The 12,044-nt window shown below is 38.5% G+C and overlaps 1 protein-coding gene across 3 annotated transcripts in view; it reads right to left on the reverse strand.

Moving 5' to 3' along the window:
- PSD3 (pleckstrin and Sec7 domain containing 3) overlaps positions 1–12,044 on the reverse strand; it is a 550,392-nt gene that overhangs the window by 462,417 nt on the left and 75,931 nt on the right. The window lies entirely within an intron of this gene.

A 12,044-nucleotide genomic window follows, 5' to 3' on the forward strand; every position in this document is an offset into this window, starting at 1 on the left:
CAAAGAAAAACGAGACATGTCTAACTCTTGTTCTCAAGAAGTTTACAGTCTGGGTGGGAAGAACTGAGTAACACAAAGCAGTATCCAATGAGATACGGCCTTCTCCTCTCTGTGTCTGTGTGTCTCTTTTTCTCTTCTTATAAGGACACCAGTCACTGGATTAGGGCTCGCTACTCCACTATGACCTCATCTTAACTAATTACACTCACAAAGATCCTTTTTCCAAATAAAGTCACATTCAGGGGTTCCAGGTGGACATGGATTTGGGGGGACACTATTCACCCCAGTACATACACTCTATGACCTGATACATATAGCTACTGAAATGCACATATATGTGCACCATATACGTAAGCATTGGCAGCACCACTAGCCGTGCTAGCTAAAGTGGGAAACCACTCAAATGTCCCTCAACAGAAGGGCTCAATGACTGGCAGAATATCTATCCAGGGTAATAGCAGTGGTGTCGCTATTATGCAATGACTCACATCAACCTCCCAATTTTGAGCACAGAATCTAGACACAAAATATAATACTGAATAATTCCATTTATATAAAAGAGCTGAGTCTCAACAATGGCAGCTCCATCCACTGTGCTAATCAAGCTGGAAATCTGTCATTCCTCCTCTCCTTACAACCCATCACTCAACAGGTTCTGTTGATCTACACAAACTGTGGCTCACTTATCTTTCCACTTGTTTGTATTCCCATCCAAGAAATCTTCATCTCTCTCCTACAAAGCCTCCTAACCGCTCTCCCTCTTCCTTTCTGCCTAGGAGAAAGGAATGGAGCGTGATTTTTTTTAAAAGCTAAACTGCTTAAACCCCTTCAACGACTTGAATTCCCATTTTCATAGGACAAAATCCAAGCATCCTACTTCACTGCCCAATCTGTCTTCAGCTTACCTTTCCAATTCCCTTCCCTCCCTCCCCATCTCCCCCTCCCAACACCTCCTCACTTGGCCAGGCTCCAGGCCTTCTTCAGTTCCTCCTGTGCTAAGCTCTTGCCTGCCCGTCTTCTGCACTGTTATCCCTCTATAAGGCATACGCTTCCTCTGGCCAGCCCCACTTCATCAGCCACGGACAGCTGTTGTTTCTGCCTGCCCAGCACTCTTTCTTCTTATAACAGAATACCTCTTTTCTTCTTTAAATAATCTCTCTGCTAGTCTCACTCCATGTGTTAGGCTTAAATTGGCATCTTCCCCTCATCTTCACCCAGGGCCATGCATCTGGGCATGTGACCCAGGCCGAGCCAAGACACTGGCCACAGGGACAGCCACATAGGTCAAGCCAGGCCTATCAAAATTAAGCCGAGATTCTGGGGGAGATATAGGGAAGAGGCATGTCCTGGGCCAGATGATGGGTAATGAATGGTTCTATACACCTAGCAGAGGTTATGTCATGGCAAAAAAATGTTTGGTGACAGGCTCTATTCCCCTCTAATTCAGTCCTGGGGGACAACTATCTCTGGTGCATCAGGATCTAGATGAAAAAGAAAAGATGCAGGACAAGGAGTCAAAGTCTCTAATCCTGGCTCAGCCAATTACCAACCACATGAACTTGGGTAAATCAATTAAATAACTGTTGTAGTTCTCAGTATCCTCATCTGTAAAATATCAAAGTAGGACTAATCTGTACTAGATGTAGATCTAAAGATTTCAGCTCTGTGGTTCCACAACCTCCTTTTAAACGTGTGAACTTAGATAATAGCTACAACAAAGCCAGCCCTAACCTGTATCACTCAAAAATCACAAAAGTTTCTTTCTGACTCTATAGTATGGTGAGTAAAATATAAATGTAAATGGTGCCACCTTTCCAGAAAGAAATATAGATGTGGAGGACTTAAAAAGTTCACACCTATAACTCTCAGACTCTTCTTATAGGAAAATATTCTATGGCAATAATCAGAGATACAGACAAAAGTTTATATATAAAGTATGTGTGTATATGTTCAATATATGTAAAAATAAAATCACAATGAGATCCTGGAAACATCCTAGGTATCCAACAATAGAGAACTGGTTTAATAAGTTATAGAAGGGCCCTAACACTAAATAGTAGGTGGCCATTTAAAAAAGCATATTTGCAAATAGTTTTAATAACATGGGGAAATGTCCGTAATACAATATTAAGTAAAGTAAAACATGTAAAACCATATATACTGTATGAACACAAACACACACGCTCAGAATAAGAGAAGAAATAGAAATGCCTCAAAAAAGGTTAACAGTGTTTTATCTCTAAGTAGAGGAATTATAGTTGATTTTTGTTTTCTTCTTTAAATATTTCTGTATATCCCAACCTGTTTACAATTACCAGGCCTTTTTTCATAATCAAAAAAACATTTCAAATTTAAAATTTTATATTTTAAAATGGAATTTTAACAATTAATTACACAATCCAAGAAAAAAAGCTGCACATGCCCACATCTTCACCAGAGGCCTGCCATGTACCCACCTTTTCCATGATCTAGAATTCTCGTAATGATCACACTCACTCACGGGCCAACTGAAAATAATGCTGAAATATTACATTAAGACAGTGGCCTTATTTTTGCCAAAGTACTGTCAAATAATTAAAAGGAGAGGGAGACAAAATATTGCCTCCAAAGACAGTTAAAATGTCCACATGGTCCTCTATCCCTCTCCCAATAACCCAGATGTATTTCTCAAGTCAGCTAGGTGACACATAAAGACCCAGGAAAATGAGATGCAGAAATGAGCAGGCCATCACCCAAGAAAAGTAGGGCAACATAAAGACAAGTTTTACAGAGGTCCAATCCAATTACACATAGGACTCTCTCCTAGTACCACTTGCAGACTGGCAAATCAAATTTGTAATGCTTTTAACCAGACACTGCTATTAGATACAACACTGAAGTAAAAGTCAGACTGAATTTCCAGGTGTAAAACATATGTAAACAAAAAAACATCAGAGGTAAACTCGTCCATAGAATCATAAGGTGCTGTGTTTACACTCTGGGAGGACAAAGATTCTGCGTAACAGAGTACACACACACTCACACACACACACACACACACATAGACACACGCGCGTGCGCCCCTAAAAGCCAGGGAGGCTTCACAGTGAACCACTTCCCTGAGTGTCCTTTGGCTAGAGGTCAACTGTGACCCACAGGCAGGACCTTCTCTGCCTGCTTTAATCAACAGCCAAATTTCCAGAATTGTCCAAAACTGATAATGCCTGTGGAATGGGAAGAGAGTTATAGAATGTGCCAAATTGTGACACCACAAAAAAAGCTAGTGACATTTAAAAGAATTAATTCATACACATGTAAAAGAAACAGTGCTAAGACAGAGGTATTATTTTAAGTACTGTTTCAATGTTAGGACTTTTAGACAAAGGCATTTAATACATTTAGTCTAAACTAAACATAAAGGCTGAGTTAGCACCCTAAATCTATCTTTAAAATAACTTTTACCCATTCTTCAAATTCCCTTTTCTAAATTATCATAGTAATTGCTGTGCTTTTATTGAATGTTTACAACATTCCAGGCACTGAGCTGAGCACTTCATAAGCATGTTCTTCTTTTAATAATTTAATCATCAAAAAAGCCCCATGAAATGGCTTTAACCCCATTTCACCAATGACAAAACTGAAGCTCACAATTAATACATGTGCTCAGAATCAGATCACCATTGAAAGGTGGGATTCAAACGCAGGTCTGTCAGATTCCATCATGAAGTTATAATGTTTTTCAAATCAGTAAATGGTAGAATAACTTGCTTATGTAACTAAGAAGGATCAAAGCTCTAACTGCAGTAATTCCAATGTGTGCCAACTGGACAAAAGGTGTTTTACTAAATCAAAGCAGACTACAGCTGGCTGAAACTCTCAGAGAATCCTTTTAGATTGTTAGTGATACTTTAAAAAAAAAAAAAAAGCAGATCCCCTCATCCTCTGTTCTAGACTATCTAATGGCTTCCCAACTCAGAGTAAAACCCCACAACTGTGTTTGGAAAAGCATGTGGCACACAGGAAGCCCTCAATAAATATATGTTGAAGGGAACGATAAATTATCAGAGCCACTGTATGCTTTCTTTCTGCCTTCAATGTGAAGATGCTTATGTTTTCAGTGAAATAAAACGCTGTGGCATTAAATAAGTCGAAGAAACAGAAAGCCTGTCTTTAGGAAAATCACTGAGCTTCAAGTTCAGATGAGGTAACAAAAAAAGGACTCAAGTGTGCCCCAATTAGAACAAAATGAACTTAAGGCTGCTTCATTCTGTTAGCTCTAGAGAACATTAAAAAGGACCTTTAAAAATGTGCTACAGGGGGCTTCCCTGGTGGCACAGTGGTTGAGGGTCTGCCTGCCAATGCAGGGGACACGGGTTCGTGCCCCGGTCTGGCAAGATCCCACATGCCGCGGAGCGGCTAGGCCCGTGCGCCACAACTACTGAGCCTGCACGTCTGGAGCCTGTGCTCCGCAACGGGAGAGGCCGCGATAGTGAGAGGCCCGCGCAACGTGATGAAGAGTGGCCCCGGCTTGCCGCAACTGGAGAAAGCCCTTGCACAGAAACGAAGACCCAACACAGCCAAAAATTAATTAATTAATTAATTAATTTTAAAAAATGTGCTATAGATGATTTAGTCTGTTCCACCTATACATTAGTAATTGTAGTGAGAAAAAAAAACAGTGCAGCTTAAGTCAATACGAGCTGAGTACTTGTCCAACTGGGTCTTTATTTTCTCTAACTTTCTCAGTTTCCTCATTTGCAAAATGAGGTTAGACCACAAGATTTCTAAGGTCCTTCTTTGCTCTGACATTCTATTATTAAATCACAATCTCCAACTTAATTTCCAATCTCCAACTTAATTTCCAAAACTGAGGTAGTAATTATTTACATTACAAAAAATCTGATTTGAGAACACAATTTATAACAAAATCACAAACCCCCAAGACTGGAAAGAACTTAAAGGGTCTTTCATTTGACCAACTGGACAACTCACCCAATAGCCAATTCCTATAATCCGAATCTTCCAAATGCAAGCATTTAATCTAAATATCCAGGTAGGGACCTATTCTCTGTCCAAACACATGTAAACAGAAAGTGGTTTAGTTTTTCAAACAGCTCTGTGAAAAAGTTCTTTATTATTTCGAAGTAAAAATCTGCTATTCTGTAAATTTCTCTCATAATTCTTTGGAGAAAGATGGAGTAAGTGTACATATTCCTTTTCTGTAGTCAGGTTTCTCTTTAGACCACAGTCCTTGTTCCAAATACTTAAAAACAACTATTCTGCCACTAAGTCTTCTTTCCTTAACCTAAAGATTACAGTTTCTACAGCCTCTCCTAATATCACATGATTTTCTAACCACTCACCCACCACTCACATACCTAGCTGTCCTTTCATTGCTAATGTCTCTCTTGAAAGGTGACACCCAGAATTGAATACATGGAGTCTGTTTCAGATACAATGCACTGTTTTTGGCACTTATTTATTGAGGAAGATAAAACCAACCCTACAGCATCATTTTAATGATTAAAAAAAGATAATGAGTATAAAGTCTTCGCACAATGCTTAGCATATAGTAATCACTCAATAAATGACTGCTGCTGTGATTGCACTTAACAGTAAGTTATAATAATCTTTTACTAGTATTAGAGCCGTATCCTCCCAATCAAGCTGTAAGCTCTAGTCCTCTACTACAAGGAAGGTTTCCCTTATATATCATTAGCTGTTCTTTCCCCAAGTCAGGGTTGGGCAGAGAAATTAAGTGCTGAGGCACAACTTAAATTGAAGATCAGTCAGAAGTCAAGATAAAGCAATTCTGAAATTAAGACAAATTAATGGCAAAAGATTTATTTAAAGAGTTAATTTATACTCAAGTTTTCAGAACACAACGATCTCATAAATCAAGCAATTCCCACTCTTTACCCCTGAATCACACAACTTTACAAGGCATCACTGGGACATGCTGAGGAAGCCATCTGGCACAGACTTGAAAAAAGTAAGCTCTGGGATCAGACTGTCTAGAGTTCACATCCTAGATCCACAGTCTACCCACTTGGTGACCTGGGGCAAATTACTACGCCTTTCTGGTCTCAGGTTCCCCATCTGCAAAATGCAACTCATCACAGTACCTACCTACCTTATAGGGATTTGTGGGAATCAGACGAAAAATGGACATGAAGTGTGTTCAGAATGGTGCTTCTCACCTTTCAAAACTCTTACTGATGTTGCTGTTGTAACTACTTCTCAGAAATCATCTGAAGAAGCAAATTATCCTAAATAATTTTGCTAAAACTTATTATCTTAAAGTCTCAGCCATTTTTAATTTATATAGACCCTCACCTCTGTTAGCCATTGCTGAAGTCAGTTGGCAGCTTAGCATTTTTTTGCATATTTATAATTTTCTATTTTCCATACATTCATCTATTCATTTTAGGGTAGGTTTTTTAATTAATATAAAAAATTCCATCCTAATTTTAATATTTAGCTAGCCATAAATGCTATCACTATAGCAAATAGTATGTTGAGATTCACAGAGAATGATGAAATAAAGGTACAAACAAAACTGTATTTATTACACCTGCAACTGCTCTGCACATAGATCAGCACTGTCCAATATGGCACCACATGGAGGCATTTGGTACCTGAAATATGGCAGAAGTGCTGTGAATAAAAAATACATGTCAGATCGCTAACACTTAGGGTAAGAAGAAGAAGAAAACAGACTATCTCATTAAAAATTTTTATACCTATTACATATTGAAATGACAGTATTTTGGATACACTGGGTTAAATATGATATATTATCTAAATTAATTTCATCTGTTTCTTTTTACTTTTTTAAGGTGATTACTAGAAAATTTTACATTATATATATAACTCACATCATATTTCTACTAGACAGCACTGACATAGATGATCCTAAAGAATATGCCTCATGAAAATTAAATTCAGGACAAGATATATGATCTAAATTACAGCAGAAACGAAACATAGAACTTAAATAAAATTTCAGTTTACATATAATTAATTTCAAACTCTTCCCCACTCCCCCCAAAAATGACCTTTGATGAGTGACTCTTCAATTCTAGAGTCGTCTGAGAAGCTTTTACCAGCATGTGCTGAATTTAAGAGATTTCCTCTACTTTCCACAAGCTAACAGAATTTACTTCTATAACACAGCTCAGCGACTAACCTCCATCAGGAGAGCTACACTTAGCACAGAAGTGTCCACAGCATCAGACAGCTGACCACACTTGAACACACCTGAACTGGCAATTTGGCCCCAGTGCTGGACCCTGCCTCTGGGTCTTCAAAGCACATAAGCATATGTTCAGATGCCCAGGAGGAAAAGGGCCTGGGGACTTACATGAGCCTGAGAGTCTGGCCTTCCATAGATAATACAAATGACACTTGCCTCATTACTACTTACGTATTAAACAAACACCCAGAAGCCAGTAGCCTTTTTGCAGAGATCAATAAAAATGCAAAGTTAGAAGGCAGAAAATACTGAAATGCTGTATGTTCTGAGAATTCCCACTAGAGAGGACCCAATATGGAAAGAAGAAAAAGTAGGAAGAGAACAAAAGCAAAACCTTAAGGAAAAAACTTAAGCTCAGAAGTAGTACCTCTGATATCTTTCTACTCAAAATGAGGTGCACCAGCATCACTGCCATCACCTGGGAGTTTATTAGAAATGCAGGATCCCAGGCCCCACCCCAAACCTAAAGAGTCAAAATCTGCATTTCGACAGTGTCCCAAGATGATCTGCACAGCATGCACAGAAGCCACTACTAATCCACACAAGAGCCAGAGACATTTGTATCTTTAAATTCTTCCTGTTTTTTATCAGCCATCTGTTGCCCTGTGGCTGTTATCTGTAAACACAGGACCATATATGTATAATGCATGCAATGACTATTTTGTTGAATAAATATGTTCTTGGAAAACCCAGAGGATTCCATACCTGCTTAAAGGATTGTGGGAAATCTGTGCCAGAGATAAGATCAATAAAACAGTAAGATACCACTACACAGTTATCTGGATGGTCAAAATCCTGAACGCTGACAACACCAAACGCTGATGAGGCTATGGAGCAACAAAAGCTCCCATTCACTGCAGATGGGAATGCAAAACAGTACAGCCACTTTGGAAGACAGTTTGGCAGTTTCTTACAAATCCAAACATTCTCTAACCATACAATCCAGCAATCCATACAATACTCCTTGGTTATTTGCCCAAGCAGTTATGTCCACACAAAAACCTACACATGGATGTTTATAGTAGCTTTGTTCATAAATGTCAAAACCTGGAAGCAACCATACTGTCCTGGGTGAATGGATAAATAAATTTTGGTACATAAGATAATGGCATATTATTCAGCACTAAAAAGAAATGAGCAATCAAACCATGAAAAGACATGGAGGAACCTTAAATGTATATTACAAAGTGAAAGAAACCAATCTGAAAAAGTCTAAACACTGCATGATTCCAACTGTATGACATTCTGGAAAAGGCAAAACCATGGTGATGGTAAAAAGATCAGTGGTTGCCAGAGGCTGGGGTAGAGAGGAGGGATGAATAGGTAGAGCAGAGGGCTTTTTAGGGCAGTGAAAATATTCTACTATTATGAAGGATACATGTCATTATACATTTTCCAAACCCAAGAATGCGCAACACCAAGAGTGAACCCTAATGTAAACTGTGGACTTTGGGGGATCATGATGTGTCAATGTGGGTTCATCAATTGCAACAAGTGTACCATATGATGGGGATGTTGGTAATGAGGAGGCTATGCATGCGTGTGGGCTGGAAAGTACATGGGAAATCTCTGTACCTTCCTCTCAGTTTTGCTGCGAACCTAAAACTGCTCTTTAAAAAAATGAAGTCTGAAAAAAAAAAAAAGTCAGCAGTTACTGAAGTGTATGGACAGAGTATACTTCAGGCCCATGCATACTGGTGCAGAACTAGGGACGCCCTTAGGTTGAAAAAGATGAACAGAAACGATCCATACCAAAAAAAATATTTATTTAAAGGCTCAGAGAAAAGAAAAGGTTTGATTTTTTTTTATTGGAGTATAATTGCTTTACAATGTTGTGTTAGTTTCTGCTGTACAACGAAGTGAATCAGTTATATGTATACATATATCCTCTCCAGCTTGGACCTCCCTTGATAGAGATGGGAAGGTAAGAATTTTGTATGTTGAAAATATAGGCTACATTAACAAAAATTGGTGTTCACAATAGTAAGCTAAATGATTTTAGCTGTTTTAAACAAAACCAAAGTTCTTCTGAATGGGAATTATGCTGCTACATGAAGCGGTAAATTCTGCTCCTATCACTGAGCTGATGGTTACCAGAGTCAATTGTGTTTGCTCCCAAACTGATTTATGACAATATTATGTAATTTAATTAAATATTATGTAGAGCGATTATATATGTGTATAACAAGAAAGAGTTGTTTCCATGAAAGCTAAATGAAATGTTTTAGAAATAAGCCATTAAATGACCATAAGAGAATTCTACCAACAGCGGTTTATTTTTAAATTGTTTTTACTAAATAGAGGCAAAATAAAATTTATAAAATATTTGTCATATATGAAGATTCATAATGCAATTATCCCTACATACACCAAGAAATTACCATGATCCTTTTAACCCCCCTGTGAACTTTTTGGTATATAATGATATTATAAATTAAAACATTTTCTCATTAAATAATCACAGATATATTTATTTTAGTAGTGCTTCTAAAATATTGACCTTAATTACTCTGAAGCTATCAAGTTCTTTTAAATATATAAATATCTTTATATACAAATAAAATAAAATTTAAAGTATATAAATATTTTTTAAGTAAATATATCTTTACTTAAAGCTCCAGCTTTAGAATGTTACGCTATATTTAATTAGATTTTTTTCCCCAGATAGAACCTATCAATAGAAGAGACAATCGACTGACATATAAGCCACACAAGGAAGGTAGGAAGAAATGAATCAAGAATAAACAAAGTGATAAAATCAAAAGAATGAATGAATCAGGTCTCTGAGACCGTTATATCACACCATGCAAACACAGCCCACACCTTTAATCTACTTCTATTAAATGCCTCTGCCAGAAGGGAAAGACCTATGTGAGGAAGTTCACAGTTAACACATTACTCTTACCTTTGTGCCCTAGGTTGTCATTTGCAAGAAGGCTGTAATGAAAGTCACACACCTGGAGCACTAAATGCAGCCCATGAACGCCATCTGCAAAGTGGGGAAAATTCCACTTCCCCAAAGCAGGAGATGCAACAAGACCACACACCAAAGCAACGGCAAAAAATGATCAGGCCAGAAACCCTGCTGACTCTGGAAATTCTACTCCACCACAAGACCAGGGTCAGTATCAGAGCACCTATTCTGTCCACACATGCTTGGAAGGGTTCCTGGGCTTAGCGATTCAATAGCCTGTGGTGTTTAACTCATTGAGTGACTACTATGTGCCAAAGCACCATTCAAAGTGCCAGAATTTTCCTCTTGGCTGCCACACTGCATATCTACAGGCAATCACAATATAGGGAACAAGAAAAACCAGTTTTACTATTTAACAGCTGTGTGATTTTAAGAATGGAAATAATTCCACCTCCCACCCAGATAAGTATAACCTACCATCCAGGTCACATTTACTGTCCACTTACTGTTTTACTGCAGGCACTAAGCTCCTCTCAAGCATTATTAAGGCCACATTCTAACCATATACTGCACTGCCTCTCACTTGGTGACCCAGGCACAGGAGTCTCCCCATCCCCTGTTAAATGAAGCTGGCCCAACCTCACATTTATCAAATCCTTTAGGAGACCCTGACCACCCACCCAAAACAAGCGAAGTCTAAGTAAGGATTAAAATTCTATCTGTTTTCCTTTCCATGACCTCTTCTCACCACTGGGTCTCACAGAGATCTGTGTGGCTATGGAAGGCCGCCAGGGATTCAGCAATGGTAAGAAAACAGGGACACATCTTAAAGGGGAAGAAAAGGGAGGGAGGAATACTTTCAAGAGGGTAATGGCAACCTTATGACTTGAAATGTTTGTGAACCTGGTTTAAATTTTTATAGTGGAACCACCTCTACTATATGAGGGGAGGGGAAGAAAATGTGGGTTGTGTTGGATCAAGATCCGTAGGCTCCCTAAGCAAAGTAGCCAGACTGGCTTGATCAGCTCTCTGTAATCACCCTCAGGGAGGGCTGTTTGCCACCCGGAGACCACACCCACTAAAGAGTCTAATTAAGTTCTAGGGGCAACTGCTAAAAGGTCATGATTATCACCAGTTTAGATCAGAGTTTCTCAAGTGTTCCTGATCTTAATCATGTGGGGTGATTATGAAAAGTGCCGCCTCAGAACTACTGAACCAGACCTTCAGGCAGCCCTAGAAATCTAAAACCAGGTGATTCTTAAGATAAATGAGTTTGGGAACCTCTATTCAGATCATAAAATTACAGGACCTAAGAAGATCAAGAGGGGTCTTCTAGGCAGGGTGTCCTTTTCCTTTCAAGCAGTTCTCTAATCCAAGAGGAAAGCAGCATTTTCTGTACATAAAAGACTCCAAAGACACGGCTTTGAAAATTTCCTTTCAATACACATAAAGGTCTCAAATCCTCAGAGCTTTGCTTTTCTTAAAGTAACTTTTCTTAAGTAACTTAGGCAAAAGTTAAATCCATCCTTTTTTCCAACCAGAAACCCCAAAAGAATGATATTCATTATACAAATTATCTTACAAATTACTGTGGTGACTGACTTCAGCAAATATGTGAGGACCTATAAGTGTGCTATGCCCACCCAAGCTTTGCTTAAGAAAAAGAACCTCACTTACTTCAAAGGACAGGAACAAGAAAGTGAAAAGACAGCCCACAGAATGGGAGAAGATTTTTGCAAAGCATATACCTGACAAGAGACTTGCATCCAGAATATAAAGAACTTCTTTACAATTCAATAATAAGAAGACAACCCAATTTTTCATAGGGCAAAGGATCTGAATAGACATTTCTCAAAGGAAGATAAACAAATGGCCAAAAAGCATGTGAAAAGATGC

This window comes from Balaenoptera musculus, chromosome 21 (genome assembly GCF_009873245.2).
Source record: "Balaenoptera musculus isolate JJ_BM4_2016_0621 chromosome 21, mBalMus1.pri.v3, whole genome shotgun sequence".
Lineage (NCBI taxonomy): Eukaryota > Metazoa > Chordata > Mammalia > Artiodactyla > Balaenopteridae > Balaenoptera > Balaenoptera musculus.